The sequence below is a fragment of the Gossypium hirsutum genome, chromosome D09 (genome assembly GCF_007990345.1).
Source record: "Gossypium hirsutum isolate 1008001.06 chromosome D09, Gossypium_hirsutum_v2.1, whole genome shotgun sequence".
Taxonomy (NCBI): domain Eukaryota; kingdom Viridiplantae; phylum Streptophyta; class Magnoliopsida; order Malvales; family Malvaceae; genus Gossypium; species Gossypium hirsutum.
The window spans coordinates 25,242,326-25,260,477 of record NC_053445.1 but is presented as its reverse complement, the minus strand read 5'-3'; the positions used below and the strand labels follow the sequence as shown (position 1 = coordinate 25,260,477).

The following is an 18,152-nucleotide window of genomic DNA, read 5'->3' as shown; positions in this document are numbered from 1 at the left end:
CATGAAAACCACAGCCAAGGGAAGAACTAGGTTCGGCCAAGCTTGTTTTTATTGCATGGTATGTAGTTTTGTCTCGTTTTTAGTGATTTTTATGTTTTTGAGCTCGTATTAGCTTAAACTAGCTAGCCCAGGGGTCAATTTGTAAAGTTGTTAAATGTTTAGGGACTTTTCATGAATGAATTTATAGTGTTTTTGAATTTAATCGATAGATTATTAATCTCATTTTTTAAGTGATTTTTGATAATTTTGTGTTTAATGAATTATTTGAGAAAATAGTAAAAGTCATTAATAATTTTGTGAAATGGTTGAAAATATGGGTTGTTTGTGAACCTTATGAAAATTGGCTAACATGGTTTTTAGTTAAAAATGGTGAAGTTGCAAGTTTCGAGTTTAGGGACTAAATTGCACAACAGTTAAAATGCTAAGGGTAATTTTGTAATTTAACATTAAAATGAATTATAGGTTGGAATTAATTGTTTTAATTTATTTGAATTGTTTAATTGAGTTAAATTACTATTTAGATCAAAATAAGAATCAATCATATTTAAACCGAGGAAAAGCTAAAGTGTCGGATTAGTAGTTGGCTTCGTTTTTACAAACATTTTTGTCGAGGTAAGTTCGTTTTTTTATTTAAAATTTTTCATTTGGAAATTATGATGTAAATTGATATTCTTTAAATACTTATTTATGAAACGGTGTTTGGATTTTCTTGAATTGAGAAAAGGAAAAGACCATGGTTGAAAGATACCATGGCATTCCCGAATTGATGAAAAGGTTATCTATGAAATGGTTATCAATGAAAAGGCTATCGATGAAAAGTTTTTCGTTGAAAAGTATATCAATAAGAAGGTTAAATATTGAAAATGTTATGGAAGGTTAAATATTGAAAATGTTATGGATTGAAAAGGTTATTCAAATAATATATGTGTTATGTAAAGTGATTCTATTTGTGATTTATGTGTTCATTTATTCGAACTTACTATGCAATACATGCTCACATTATTTGTATTTATCCTTGTAGATCACGAAAAGCTTGGTTGGTCAGAAGGTCAAGTCAAGGCATTCACACTATCCATTCTTTTTCTCGGTAGATGTTTAGGTTATTTTGTAGTTGGTTATGAATGGCATGTATTACGACCTTTTTGTTTAAATTATCCATGTCATTTAAGTATGGTAGTTGAATTGGTGACTTTTGGTTACATGTATATTTGTCTTGGTACATGATCAAATGGTTTTATTGTAAATGCTTGCGGTATTTTGGTTGATGTTTATGATGATGTATGTATATATTATAAGTTGTTTAAATGTGAATTAAAAGAGATGGAATATTGATTAGTTCCATTATGTATGTTTTAGGTGATAATTGAGTTAGAATTTTAGATTCTTAAAAGTGATTGTTGATGATATGGTTGAATGGTATTAGTTAGATTATTATATATTGCTTTTGATGAATCTAAGTACCATTTACTTTGGTGTTGGTTAGGAGTTTGGTTTTGATTCATTTTGGCATAAAGTATGGTGCCTTTTAATGGCGTATTGGTTAGGTTTATAAGATGGTTGATTTGGTATATTTTGGAGTGTATTTGTAGGAATTTTGGGCATATGAATGCATGTGTAATGGTGTGCAAGTTTAGGGTTTGATTTAGCTTGTTCTAGGGGCAACTTATGCAGTAGACGACCTAGGACACGGGCTGTCACACGGCTGTGTGTCACACACGGTCACCCCAAATGGTCGTTTGTCATTATTTTTTTAAGTGTAGGTTTCACACAGTCTGAGACACGGTCATGTGTCTCAAGTCAGTATGTAACACGGTCTGGCATACGGCCTAGGACATAACCATGTAACCCAACATTGAATATAGACATGGTTTGGCGCACAACCTACGACATGACCATGTGGCCCTATTTCGAATCCTCACATGAGCAAACACACAAGTTGGGACGTGGTCGTGTGTCCCTACTTTGAATGTCCACACAGAGTGGGCTATGTTACATAGCCGTGTGACCCTTGTTTCTAAAATTTTCAAGTTTTTCCAATTTTCTTTTGTTTTATTTCGAATTGATCCTTGAATGTTCCCAAGCTATTTTTAGGGCCCTATAGGCTAGTTTTAAGGCCCTTAAGTATAGTTTTGCAATAATTAAATTAAATTATTAAATGTTAGCTTTTAATTCGCATAATTGTTTTTGTGGTGAAGTTAAATGTTCTGTTTTGTGTGGTAATACTTTGTAACCCTAGTCTGGCAACAGAGACGAGTTAGGGGTGTTACAAGTCGAAGAGGATGAAAAACATATAATAACCCAATAGAGGAGGTGAGCCCCGATGGTACAGAAATTGTAGTAATTTCAAAACCAGATCCCATTCCTACTGAACCAGAAGATGGTGGATCTGACAGTGAAGCTTCAGACATTACTCAATGGAATGAATTGGGTTTCACGATGTACGAACTCCCACCTCGCATGTGAACTCTCGATCTTGTTGCTGAATGAGGTATAGAATTCCCAGACCTCCCTCATAGAAGATTAGGGAATACGACTTCATCAACAAATTTAGGTCATTTAAAGGTTGGAATGGAGTTTGACTCCAAATATGCTTTTGTAGCTGCAATCAAGCTGTATAGCATACACTGTTTACCTTCTGCCTTGTACCGTGCCTTCATGGCGTCTTTCATCCATGGTCTTACACCATATACCTTTACCGTGTACCATACTGTCATGGTGTCTTTCATCCATGGTCTTATGCTATGTACCTCATACCAGACTGTCATAGCATCTTTCATCTATGTCTTACACCATATACCGTTGTCACGGTGTCGCCCCGAAGGATCAGTCGATACCACCTTCGCGGTAAATACCTTTCCATAGTTTTTATTTCTCGAATCCTTCTCTCATTACCTCCTTTACACCACCTAAGATTGATGCTCGAACACTGCAGTGTTTCCTCCGTAAGGCTCGGAGCTTCACTCAGGGCAATATCCAATAGGGTCACTCCTCATTACCATACTAACTTCATCTATTCCTTTAAGGTTTTCCCACGGTCATACAATGCATGCTCATATCATCATATTTTTTGCTTATACAAACATGGTATACTTAAACACAGTAGACCATAATAGCAAATTTGGAGTCTGGAACTCACCTGAAACTTATCGTTTCTACAACTTCACTTTCTCGAATGCTAGAGCTTCCATTCTCCTTGCAGCTAAGCATTACAATCAAAATCATGGGTTATACTCAATATTCTCAGCTTAAACTCATTTTCCATAAACATGCATAACCCTTAAAATGGTTTTGAAATCCATAACTTCATTTTTTTAACCTTTACGCACACATAAGAGCTAAGAATCTTACCAGCTTGCTGGTTTTCTTACTTTTCCATCTCCATCCTCATGAAGTCTGCTCCATGCAGAACCTTCTCTGGCTATTCCTTATTCAAGCCACTGAAGAAGACGAAGAAGAGAAGATGAAACAAGTTCAGGAAGAAAATCATCCCTGGGAGTCATCTCCCAACTATTTATAACCCTTCCCACGCTATTACCGATCTCATGAGAACCGTTAATAACTAATTATTATGTCTCCCACTAATGAACCGACTAGTTCCATTCTAATCGAACCAGATTTGGTTCTCAACCATGTCCAATCGAATTTCTAGCTTTCCTATTTCTTCCAATATAGGTCGTCAACTTGCAGCCTCTTTCAATTTAGTCCTCCAACAATTTCAAATTTTCCAATTACTTGGAAATCGGGTGTTACATAAAGGCTATTTTTAATAACTATTAAATTTAATATATTATCATAATATTATCTCATAATCAAATAATAATATACTCTATCCCTTCCCAATCTAATTAGCATTTGAATTTGAATAAATATTTTCTCCTTAAAACGATTATTTAATGTGTTGTTATAAATAGTTATTAGTTGATAAAAAAGGTTAAATGAGTTGATGACATTTTCTCAGAAAAATAAAGATGAAATTTTTATTATTTTTAATTTATTAATTATATTTTTTATCCAGTAAACTACACAGTCACCAAATTTTCATAAGTTTTCATTTTGGGCACTAAAAATAAAAAATTGTAAATTAGGCATTGTCGTTGACATTATTTTCATATTAGTCACCCAACTTTAATAAGTTTTTATTTTGGTTAGCGACCATTAGTTCAATGTTATTGTACACTTATTTTCGTCATCTAACTTTAATAGATTTTCATTTGATCACTCGTTTTATCTTTTTAAATTTTTTTTTCTTTTTAGGATTAAATTTAGTTTTTCTCTAGTAAAAAGAAAAATCCTGGGGTTTTAGAAGGAATTGCCTGGGGAGTTGAACTTTGGCTCTATTATACTCACCATATGGTTTGCACTTTTTGAAACTCGAAGCTGCATTAGAACTTATTCCTACCATATATGCATCAGTATTGGGCTTAGTTGCCTAGATACAATCTTCTTCTAGTTGAAGATGTCAAAAAGCATCATCTAGAGTCTTGATTTTCTCATTTTGGGTAAGGTGACCTTTCATATACTCGCAACTATGAGTTGATGAATGAATAAGTGCCTGAACTTGTTGTTCATCAGACAAAGTGTGATCTGCATCTTTCATCTCACTTATCATGTTTAACGTTTCTCTTGCATGATGTCTCATGTTATGGTTGGGTTGTTTCTTGTAAGTATCAAACTTGATTGTGAGATATCTGAGTTTAATGATCGAAGTGCCATCAAATTCCACCTTATGAGCAATCCACATCTCTTTTGCAATCTCATGATTTCTAAACTCACGCATGATGTCATTTTACATACCATTTAATAATGTTATGCAAACTATGGGATTTTTCTTTTTCCAAGCATCATAAGTCTATTGGTCCCTTCTATTTTGGGTCGTATTTCCCTCTTCAAGCTCTTCTAGGGCATTATTTAAAACTTCATGAACCTATTGTTCCTCTAGAACATATTGGATTTTCATACTCCAAATCTCAAATCCTCATTAAGATTTTCACATTTGTTAAGCTCAACAACAATATTTTATGAAGTAGATGTTATTTCAGAATATGTTCTACATGAAGACTAATTTGCCATAATTTGATAAGTTAAATTAGGCTTTCTCGAACACTTGATAAGCTTATTCTTTAGCAATTTACAAGTCTTTTTGTTGCTTTTTATTGATTTTTAGTATCTCCTGTTAATGGTAGTTTTTCTTACATTTTGATCTTTTTGAGACCCAAATTGGAAAAACTATGCCATTGGGATTCTAATGGGTTATTTGAGTGAGTGTAGGGAAACGACTAAGGCCAAACCTCGAGGAAAAACATCAACTAATATGGGTGTCACGACACTAATGCCATAATGTCGTGACATTGACCCTCCATCACATCAGGAGAGCAAAACTTCAACGAAAAACCAACCTTGAGCAGTTTGCCAAAGATATTGTAACACTAGGTGTTTTGTGTAGCGACACTGAGCCCCAGTGTCTCGACTCCAAGTCTTTGAGGTCGCGATTCTAAGTTGATGGTTGAAGTGAATGAGCCCATGGCCACTACTAAAGATGTCGAGACACCAACTAGTCTGTGTTGCGACATTAAGAACCCCCAAGCCAAGATTGTGCCTATTGTCGAAGATGTTGCGACACCAAAGCTTGAGTATCGCGACATTGAAGCCTAACAGGGTGAAAAATACTGCATGGGCAATTTTGTGTGCAACACCAACTCATGTCAACTCATGTACTTCAAGGTCTTTTTTTTGTCAAATTTTAGGGTTGTAAACTTGGTTGTATTAAAGACATACTTGATGCCAAATATAAAATAGCCATCTTTATCATCATTTTAGCTCTCTCTTTTATTCTTTCACCATTTTTAAGTTTTCAATTTTTCCTTTCTTAGCTTAGTTAGTTAGTAGTTGGTAGTTTTTCATTTTTACTGTAGCTTTCACTTTCTTTCAATTAGATACAAAACTTTCTCTTGTTACTTTAATTTCTTTAGTATCCAATAGATTTTATCTTTGAGATCTTTCAAAAGTGTAAAAATCTCAACTTTGGTTGTGCTTTTATCACCATTAGTGTTGCTATCATCTCGAGCAAAGACTCCATCAAGAGTCATTAAGATTTTCTCAACATTGCCTTTTTATATTTTCTTTAATGAATCATTTAAGCATGAACTTGACTGATATTTGTATGTTGATGATGAATATGCACTAAATCTTATGGTGGTTGGTTGATTAAAATGTTGCATGGTTAGTTTTTGGGTCAATGACTAAATCAGATAGACTCCAAACCGAGAATAGGTGAGACCGAGAGGAGAACCTATTGCAAACCAATTTGATTGTCCCGATTTAGTTTAGTGTGGTTGAAAGATAAACAAGAGTAAATCTTTTAATTAAGTAAAATGGTGATCGAAAGGTAAAATTGAACCAATTAGGAGTTTGAGCAATTTAGATCCCTAATCCAAGAATTGACTAGCAATATGGACATCAACTGACCACTTTAGCCCATTGAATTGATATTTGTACACTTTTGTCTATTATTCAATTTAGTCCTCCTATGTGTAATTTAGCATAATTAATCTTTGGTGACGATTTTGCCGTAATATAATACTTAATCATTAGCTAGCTAGACTTCTTAGTTGCATGCATTGTCATTGTTAATCACCTTACCGCTTGATCTCTCTTGGGTCTGATCCTCGGAATGCTTAGTGTTCCGTTATAACACACAAATATTACAACTGATCTGTCATACTTGCAGTCAAACCACTTTAATTTCTGATATTTTTGTGTTGATTCTGTACTCGACGTTCACTCGCCGTGATGTGGTCAAAGACACGCACACATTAACACCTAGCATACTTAATTTCCATTTATTTTATTATCACAATAAAGAAAAAATAGTGATAATTATCATATTATACAGAACCAACAATAAACTAAATTTAACAATCAAATTCAATACAAATATGTTAATTGTGACTAATTTATTTAATTGTAATAAATATCAAACTATTTGTAATATTGAAAATATAATGCACAAACGACAAAAAGAAAAAGAATAACATAGTGCATTATATATTTACATAAAAAACTCCGATACATTTTTAACATATTGGTAGTGAAAAGAAAATGCAAATATAAATAAACACCCAAAAAAACTAGTCATCGAGCACCACATACTTGATTTCATCATCATCATAATAAATTTCTTGAGAATCATCAATCACTTTTCTCAGAACCAAGATGAATGCCATAAAATCTTATGATAGCTTGATATCTAACATAGCAATCCACATAGAGTAACAAGCATGTTGTGATTCCTTCTACGAGTGGTGGAGCTCGTGGTGGAAATCGCAACCCGCCTTGTACACAACTTTTTACAAAGAGATGAATCAGGGTAGCATATATCTAGTTCTCATCGGAGAACTTGATTTCGTCCAAGAGGCTCTTTTAATATATGGTTAACAATGTCTCTCTTAGACTTAGAATTTTAACATGGCCGTCTCTCATTATTAAGCTACCCGCCCAAAGCAACTCTTGGATTTTGCCATTCACTTTCATGACATAGATAATATCATCTTTAGGAATGCATTCCCCCAATTCGGTGGGCCTACCACCAAACCAATAGTTTGGTTGACTGTAATGGTATTACAGCCCGAATCCATTCCAGGCTCTATTACGGGAAAATGTTGAATAGGCATTCCTTTCTTCACCGCTGAATAGATATTCCATTCCACGGGAGTAATTTTTTTCCCAATTTTCATTTTTTGCCCTCAGCTTCATCTTCTCCTTTCCTTTCCATCTCTGCGTTTCCCTTTTTTCCTTCTTATTTCCCTTCATCTTAGTTTCCTTATTTCCTTCTTATTTCCGCATCTGCTGCTACTGTTTCTGTTCGCCTTCAGCATTCGGCTTGGTCTTCAGCATTCTGCACGGCGACTGCTGCTACTGCTTCTGTTAGACCTTTTATTTTCTAGGGTTTCTGTGACTTAAAATGAATTGGCTCTCTCGTATTTTTCATTATTTTACTTTTCTGTTACTCAAGTTTGGGTATTTGTTTTTATTATTTTCGATTCACAGTCTGAGCAACCCGAACAACCTGTAGTTGAAGATGACGACGACAACGATGACGACGACGATGATGACGATGACAAGGATAAAGATGACGCTGAAGGTAAATATTCGTTTTCATTTAATTTCTTATTCATTTGTTAATATTTTAGATTTAGGGTCGAATTGATTTCAGTAGTGCTATCGTTTTTGGTTAATTATATATGTTTCCTGAATCTTGAATTATGCCTGAGCTTCGAATCAAGCTTCTAGTGTTTTTGTCTTGAATTCGATCGATTTTGATCTTTGTTTAGACTCTTTTTTAAGCTTTGTTATTGATATCGGTGCTACTGCTATGAATCAAAATCCGGGAACCTTCAAGTCTAGGGTTCTTGATGGATTTAGATACCTTTTTATATTCGTACTATGTTACATGAACTGGAGTGTAGATGTTGGAAACAGTGTATGTATGACATGGTATTCTTTTTTCATATATTTAGAGGGTTTTTAGAGGGTTTATCTTCATATTTTTATTCAACTCGGATATGTGTCCAACATGCGTGTTGGATTCATCTATGAACTCAATGTTTTATGTTAATGTATTCCATGCATTGCAACTTTCGTTTCTCTCTGTACCATTCTTTAAGATGTTTTAAGTGATAGTGGAGATTTATATCTTGCTAAAATATGGTATTCTTCATATCACTGTGTTTAGAGTTTCATATTCGGGAGGGTTGGGACTTTTTCTGTTAAGAGATTCATCTTTTGTGTTGTTGTTCTGTCTCTGGGCATGGTTAGATTCTTTCAAGTTTGTCTTTGTATTTGGAGGTCCTTGAAATTCATATTGCTATATCCATGTACCAGATACGAATACTTAAAAAGAAAAAGATCTCAAGCAATATAGGTTTGAGTATTTAATTTTAAATTTCTTGAATCTTGAATCTTGAATCATGCCCAACCTTCAGATCAAGGCATCAAGTTCTATATGATCTTTTACTTGGATTGATTCGATTTTGATCTTATTTATTGATATTAGTGCCACTGCTATGAATCAAAATCAAGAAACCTGCATGCCTAGGGGTTTTGGTGGATTTAAATACCATATCATATTTATCCTATGTTAAGACCTGGATTTAAGTTTTGGATATGGCATGCATCTGATTGTTGGACATATATTTACAGGGTTTTAAATGGGTATTAAGAAAATGAAGTTAGATTCATTTATTAAATTTCTGTTTTATGTTCTTAGCATATTCTATGTTTTGCAAGTTTTACTATTCTGCTAAATGTTTTAAGCTGTTATAGAGATTTATATCATGCTAAAATATGTGTACCTTTTACCAAATTAATACGAATCAAGCCCTATTGATCATGCATTTAGAATTCCACATTCAGGGAATGATAAGGATTGTCATTGAATGACGGTTGGGAATTTTTCTTGTTTTTTTCTGTTAAGATGTTCATCTTTTACATTGTGTGTTCTGTCTCAAGCCTTCATGACGTAGATGGAACTGGTCGGTCAAAGCAAAGCAGAAGTGAAAAGAAGAGTCAAAAAGCGATGCTGAAGCTTGGGATGAAATCGATTCTGGGTTTAGCCGGGTCACGATCAAGAAGGGCAAGAATGTAAGTCCCCTTTTTGTATTGTTAACCACTCGATACCCTCCTGTCATTGTGCATTATTGCTTATCATGATAACCCATTTTTCCATTGAATTCTGATCTTATTCGTCATCTCAAATCCAGATGTCTTCAAGAGCCCTGCATCGAATACATATATAGTGTTTGGAGAGGCTAAGATTGAGGACTTGAGCTCACAACTGCAGACTCAAGCTGCTGAGTAGTTTAAGGCTCCGGATCTCAACCTTGTAATCTCCCAACCTAAGCCATCGACTATGGCCCAGGACGATGAGGAAGTGGATGAGACTGGAGTCGAGCCAAAAGACATTGAGTTGGTGATGACACAAGCAGGAGTGTCGAGATCAAAGGCTGTGAAGGCACTCAAGGCTGCAGATGGGGACATTGTATCTGCTATAATGGAGCTAACAACTCAAATTAGGATGAAACTGACCAAGTCTGTGAGCAGAGCGTAAAGACCATATTGGAGCTTCCATCTAGTCTTAAAATTTGTTATTTATTCCATAGCTGTTGGAGCTTTTATTATTGTTGAAATGCTGTATAGTTCAAGTCTTCTCGCCATTGTCGGGGCTGGTGAACAAGTGCTTCACAAATTTAATCTTTTTTGTTAATGGAATTTTTGTTCTAATTTTTTATTATAATTTTAGCAATCAAGTTTGTAGATGATAATGAATTACTATTGCTGCAGATAAAAGGACTTTAAAGCTTCACAGTGCACCCATTTGGGATATTTTAGTGCAAATTCTTCTGTCTATATATGTATGATTTTGTCTAGATGTAACTCAGGATGGTGCCATCTGCAAACAACTGTTCAATGTTTTGAAACTACCTAATTATGGTCTGGAGAGTTTCCCCTTAGAACCAGCAATATTAGAGATGAAATGATACATCATACTCATACGCAAATAAATAACTCAAACATGACAAGAATATACGAATACTTCAAAATCTATATAATATGAATTATTAATTATTAATGTATCAAAAATTTATATAATTAAATGACCTTAAACACAATGATGACATACAAAATACATGAACATGGCACAGATATAATAAAGTAGATTATATATTATTTTTATAGTATTATATATTATGATTTTAGTAAATTCAAATAAGAATAATTATATTAAGAATTTTATTAAAATATATTTTTTTATTAAATTATATTTAATAATAATTATGTTAAAATATGATTAAATTATTTATTATTTATATTAATAATCTTATTAAAATTTAATAACAATAACAATAATCATCTACCTAAAAAAAATTCTGCTAAGCGTATTCTAGTCATTTTAGTTTTTTTCGTTATGCTATTACAACATCATTTCATTCAACCAAACACAAGAATCCATTCAACCAAACAATTGAATTACTATTACAGCTCTATTCCATTATAGCTATATTCAATTACAGCGAACCAAACGTTGCCTTAGAATTTTAACATGGCCGTCTCTCATTATTAAGCTACCCGCCCAAAGCAACTCTTGGATTTTGCTATTCACTTTCATGACATAGATAATATCATCTTTAGGATCCACCCGAAAAATAATTAAGTTACCAATAAGACTTGTTACACATTTTAAATTCGCTTCCGTCCTGTAACCGTTTTTGGAGTATAGATATGTATCACCATATTCATCAATAACAAATAAAAATAACAAAACAATGAATATTTTAAAAATATTATATTTCTACAATTAAAATGTATTTTAATTGATTCATTGTACTTATTATCCGAATAGTATATTTAAATTCGAGACCACTTCATTGTGACATAGATAGAGTGACTTACATGCCCAATACTATAATTCAATTACATAGCAACATATATATTATATATCAAATCCAATACTTATACCATAATATATCATATGTTTAACAAAAAAAAATCATAGGTCCAACATGCATGCATATATATATACAAGTGGAAAGAAAAAGATGTTTTATATTTATAACACACTTGAACATTGTAGAAAAATAATGGCAGTGACCATTAAAACAAAAAAATTAAAGTTGTGGTCTTGTATAATGCTAGTCGCCATTGTTAGCATTAGAAGGATAAGTTGCCTTTAGAAAAAGCCTTGCCACAAAAAAATTCGCAGATATGGACACGGATGAAAAGGTAACTTCACAAATCCAACTAAAAAACTGGCTTCAATACCAATATTAATTTATATGAATATATGATAAAATTAAAGAAAATTAAGAAAATATATCGAATCGTTATAAAATTATGATTCAATATACTACTTTGAAACGAAATTACAAACGAAAACTATTCACACACCCACAACATTATTGAATTTTATACTTTCACCTACTTTAGAGAAAAAGACTGTCTTTTCTCTTTTCTTTTCTTTCTAATGCATTTAGACTCAAACCTTGAAAATGATATTATCTAAAAAGGTTATCACAAACTTCAAAAAATTAACCCTTTTTATTTTTGTGTCATGCCACCAACTGTCTTAAGCAGTTTAATTCAGTTTTAAAAAAAAAATATTTTTGAATTAAGAAAAAGGTAAACTGTCATATATGGCAGTGTGTAAAAAGAAACTATCCATTGGGTGAGTGTCCATTATGCCTACACCAACAAAAAGAAATAAAGACTGTGTAAAATATGGAGAAATTTAATCAATTAAAATTAATTATGACTGATAAGTTAAATTACATTTAAGTAATAAATATTATATATATAACTTAATTAAAAATATTAAAGTAAAATATAAAAGAAGATATTAAAATAAAATTTTATAATATATATAAAATTCGAATCGACAATAATATATTTTACTGTTCATTATATTACTGAATTGACAGTAAAAAAATTATTTTTAATGATATAATTTTATTCATTTGTACTATAGAATTGATAATTTTAATTAATTAATTAATTATTTTAAATTAATTATCATTTAATTAATGTTATAATTTATATGAATTAAAATTAATACTTGTGATTATAAATTAGTGTTACAATTATACATCATTAAGATTTACCTTATAAATTGGGTATTATTAGATATTTATTAATTACTATTAGATATTATTCTAAATTAATTATCATTTAATTAGTGTTAGAGTCATATGTCAATTTACCATTATAAATATCATATCAGTAATATTTTTTATTTATATAATACAATTTTTATTCGTGTAGACTACACAATTGAGTATATTAATTAATTAATAGATATTATTTTAAATTAAGTTTCATTTAATTAGTGTTACAATTATATATCAATTAAAATTAATATTTATCATTATAAATAACATTCATCATTTAATCATTTTCAAGCAATAGAATCTAAAAAATATTTGCATTATTCAAGCAAGTCCACAAGTATAAATGAAGTTTAAAGGTTGAAGATGGAACATTTCAGTGGCAAGTTCAAAATCACTTTTAGGATGAATGATAGGTGATGTTTTCTCAACTCTGTTTTTATATCCATGTAAATGAAAGGTTATACTGATAGCATCTATTTGCAGTTTTGATTCTACATTTTGCACCATAAACTTGCATTGCGTTTTAGTCGAATCCAATATTTATTAGCTATTTTTATTTCTATAAAAACCACCCCAGAAATGAAAAAGATTATTAGCATTGATAAGTTAATGATATCTAAAAATAAGGGAATATTAAAAAAACGATTAAATTTTTTTATTTTTTAAATATGTTTTTATTTAATTATTTTTATGAAGTTGAAGTTTGTTAAATGTTTTCTTTAATTTATTTCATATTATTTTTATAATACAATCAGATGATTAATCTCAATTGTTATTTTACTTACGAAAATAAACTATTATAAAATTGGACAATATATTATGATAATCTCTTCCCAATTAGATAAGTTAATTTTGAACACGATTCATAAAGTTTAATTTGATTATATTGAATACAATTTGAATTTATGTTTAATTAATAATATATGATTTTAAATAGAAAAAAATTTCTAAATATAAAATTTTAAAAATTTGTTTTTAAACTTAAAACATAAAAAATTAAAATTATGTTTTAACATTAAATTTAAAAATTAATAGTTAATTTGATAATTTTAATATATTAAAATCATAGTTATTTTATCTATTATCATCACATTCTAATCTCAATTCACAAAATAAATTTTATTTATTGGAATTAAATCTTTAAGATATTTAAATAAAATTTCAAGATAGAATTATTCTTTTACATTTATTAAAATTTATAAAATTATAAAAAAATAAAAATATTTCACTAAATAATAAAATATAATTGCATGATGTATTCACGTGCAACACATGTTATAACTAAAACTAGTTAATTAAAAGATATCAAATTAAATAAATATAATCGATTATATATGTAACACCCCTTACTCATTTCGATCATCAGACTCGAGCTACAAAATGTCACTATAGTTATTGTGACAGATTCAAACTTTAAAATTTCATTAAACAATAAAATAAGTCACAATTTCATATATCATACGAATTACAATCAAAACCAAGTCTCAAACGAGCTTACGAAAGCTCTTAAGTTGACCAGAGAATAACTAATGGCTAAAACTGAAAACTTTTCAACAAGAAGAAAAATTTTGCAACACAAGGGGTCACATAGTCGTGTGCCCATGTCATGTAACTCATGGTGGCAGCGTTGTCCAAAATTGAACATTTCATCTAAAAGTCACATATGATTGTGTGGCCAGACTGTATAACAAACAAGAACTGTGTGGTTCCAAAGTCTCTTTCATTCCAGTAGTCATATGGCCATGTCACTAGCCCATGTGTGATACACGACATTGTGTCAGCCCGTATGGCACAAAATATGTCATTTTAAACTTGTTACTAAACAACATAACCTTTTAACACATTGGTGCATGCTTACACCTTTAAACCTGCATCAAACCATACCAAACATATACCAAGATGTTCATTTATCTAAACGAAACTTCTAAACATTCAAACAAGAAATGCAAAAAAAAAAATCAACATCTCATTCCAACTTCTTTACCTCCAACATTCCACTCATGCATTTCAATTAAAGCTCAACAAAATGACATACTTCTATGTATCAAAACCACTCATCAAAGTACTATTCCAATACCAAATTCATAAGCAATTATACCTAGGTTGTATCACATTTCCATAACTAGATGACATACCATGTCAAACATGTTAAATTAATCTTTACACATTCAAATTGGCCATCCATATGTTTCAAGCGTAGCTTTCCAAGTTATCGACATATACTCCTTGAAAACATCATTCCCAAGCAATCGAAATCATCAACATTCTTTATTCAACTCAAAGGCATCAAAAGCAAACATAAAAACAAAACAAGCCCTATTTTCATGTTCATCCATATTTGCACACCTAAATACCAAAACTTTGAACATAAACATTTTATCACATCCAAAAGCATGCTTAACATTAAAAACACTTGACACTCCTATGTACATGCCACATATAACTGGTTTAAAATGATAAAAAGTCTACTGAAACGGGAGATAGATGGTGTGAGCTTCTTGTAGATCCGACCAACATGTTTCGAATGTCCAAAATCTAAAGGAAAGTAGTAATGACGGAGTAAGTATTACACATATTTAGTAAGCTCATACAATGTAAACAAATTAACTTACCTCAATTAATAAGCATATGTTAAACTAATGTGCAAGCTAAGTTTACCTATAATACCAACACAATTCCAACAAAGTGAGATTATATACTTTGTCAAACATAAAATACATCAAGTACCAAGCTTGGAATTCATAATTTTTAACCAACAGTTAACCACATTTCTTCCATATTTGTATACTTAAAATTTTATTATTCAAGTATTTCGTTCCACCTTATTTGAACATTAAGCTCATTTCTTAACTTATCAATTCCACATTTCACATCTTTTGTATTACCCAATGAAACATCGTAAAGGAACTCATACACAGGTACAAATCATGCCCGATGCTCGTTCGAGCTAATCATATACATTGGTGTCAAGTTACTCGTCCAAGCTAAACTTTTATCGACACATCACCTAGCTTGGCCAAAGTTGTAAATATATATGTCAAGTTACCCATCCGGGCTAAACCTTTAAAATGACATCAGGTTACTCGTCTGAGCTAAACCTGTGTCACATGTATCTTCGAGTTCACAACAGATGTTGGATATTGGTAATCATCAGTAATTAACCACATATGTTGCTCGTCTGAGCTAAACATATATTCGTGTTAGGTTACCCATCCGGGATACACCTTTATATCGACACATCAAATAGCTTGCCAAGGGCTATGTATACATGTTAGGTTACCCATCCGAGCTAAACCTTTAAAACGACATCAGCTTAGTTGTCTAAGCTAAACCTATGTCACATGTATCTTCGAGTTCGTAAGAAATGTTAGATTTTGGTAATCATTGGAAATTAACCTGTAACCATGTGTACGATACATTTACGAAGTTTCATCGGGGTAATTCCATCATGTAAGTTCATGTTATTCCATTTCAATTTAATCATTTCTCATCCTTTTGTACTAAATTGTAAACAATCCAAAGCTCACTAAAACATATATTATATATATAACATTCACAATATAATATACATGAGGAATCACAATATAGTTACACCTTATCAACTTATCTGGCAAAAAAAAAAACAACAATTGATAGGGTATTAGGGACTAAATCATAATTTTTCCTTTTTCACGATTATCCTCTGATTGGTTTAAATCTCGATCTATATCATAATTCATTTCAATTATCTATTCCAAATACTTAATATCAACATATTATATGTTTTATGACAATTTAATTTTAATTTACGAATGTTCCCTAAAGTTTTATATTTTATTCAATTTAGTTCTTAAAATCGAAAAAATTATAATATTCACAATTGAACTTCGTTTTTCAATCCAATTTCAATTTCATCCTTTACAACCCTCTAATATCTATAATTACAAAAATTTCATACCAATTTCAAAATATTTACACTTCAATCCCTATGTTCAAAAACTAGCATTTGAACTTTACAAATTAATCCTTTTTCATTTCTAAGCTCAAAATCTAACAAATTAACATCAAAAGCTTCAAGCATTCATCAATCAAAACATTTAAAAACTTTAACAGATTTGAAAAATAATATATGGGTTAGCTAAATTGAATTACAACGATCTCAAAAATATAAAATTTACGAGAAACGGACTCCCATAACCTTACCATGCAAGGCCGATTTTTGAAGCTCCAAAAATGGAGTTTTTGGTTCTTTTTCTTGTGATTTTCGGTGGTGAAAGATGATAAAAGATGATGATATTTTAATTTTTAGTTGTTTTATCATTTTAACATACTTTAATAATTATTTAATAAAAAATTTAATAACCATCATTAGAAAAATACATCACCAATCGTCCATGTCTCTTTATAATGGATTATTTTCTATTTAAATCCGTATTTTAATAATATTTAGCCCTTTTAAAAAATAAAAATCAATAGCGATTAATTTTTATGGTTTTTATGATTTAGTCCTTGTACCTTATTTAGTCACTAATTTGACAAAATTACCTATCCAAAATTCAATTCACCTATATAGTAACTCCGTAAATATTTAATAAAAATATTTACAAGCTCGATTTATGAAAACGAGGTCCCAATACTGTTGGATCTGGTGCCCCAAGTGTAGTATTTTCGTCTAAGTACACTTGTAATTTTTTGAAAAGATTAGTTAACAAAATTATTCATGAATTACATTAATACTTTGTATACTTTCCTCACATGGTTTTTGCATGCAAAACAAAATGGAAGCAAATGTTACTCACTGGTTGTCTAATGTTTAACTAATACTAAGCGATATACGTAGCCGAATCATAATACATAAAGACAGCTTACATTAGCAGACAAACCTAAACATGTCCTTCGTCTAATCGAAAATGAGCAAATTGATTGAAAGACTAATATGTCGTCTATGAAGTTTAATTATGGAGATGCCTTGTCTTGGGCATTAGAGCATACAACTCCTAGAAGATAGAGACATAAATGTGACTAACTGGATTTACAGTACATCGAACTAGACCCAAGAAGAATAGATCCTGAATCCGTTTATGGATTTATTCACTTATGACGTTCATAGTGTGTCATACCTAAATCCTAAGTGGATGGCGAACTATGTATGCGTGACTCATACACTTTGATGTAAGTAAAAGACTTAGTTCGAATAGATAAGGAACTAAAAGCTGATGCTTTGGGTGTAAAGCTTCTGTAGTATGTAGTGTCATTCACAACAGTGGAACTAATAGCCCAAAACATGGGTAAATGATATCCTCTCATTGGAATTACATGGTTGATGAAAAGTAAATATGGTCGCGGATTGTCCGCCTTTGTGATAAATGACTTGATCACTATTTTATAGTGATTGACTTTTCATGAAGGAAGATGTAATGATTACCATGAGAGAAAATAGGATCATATTACGAGAAAGAATATTATCCCAAAGAGACCAATGATATCCTATGAGGGTAACACACACTTATGACA

General features: G+C 31.2%; 1 pseudogene; it reads left to right on the top strand.

Annotated features, from left to right (window-relative positions):
* The first annotated feature begins 2,568 nt into the window (after positions 1 to 2,568).
* LOC107892685 (uncharacterized) lies at positions 2,569 to 10,313 on the top strand (annotated as a pseudogene).
* The last annotated feature ends 7,839 nt before the right edge of the window (positions 10,314 to 18,152 follow it).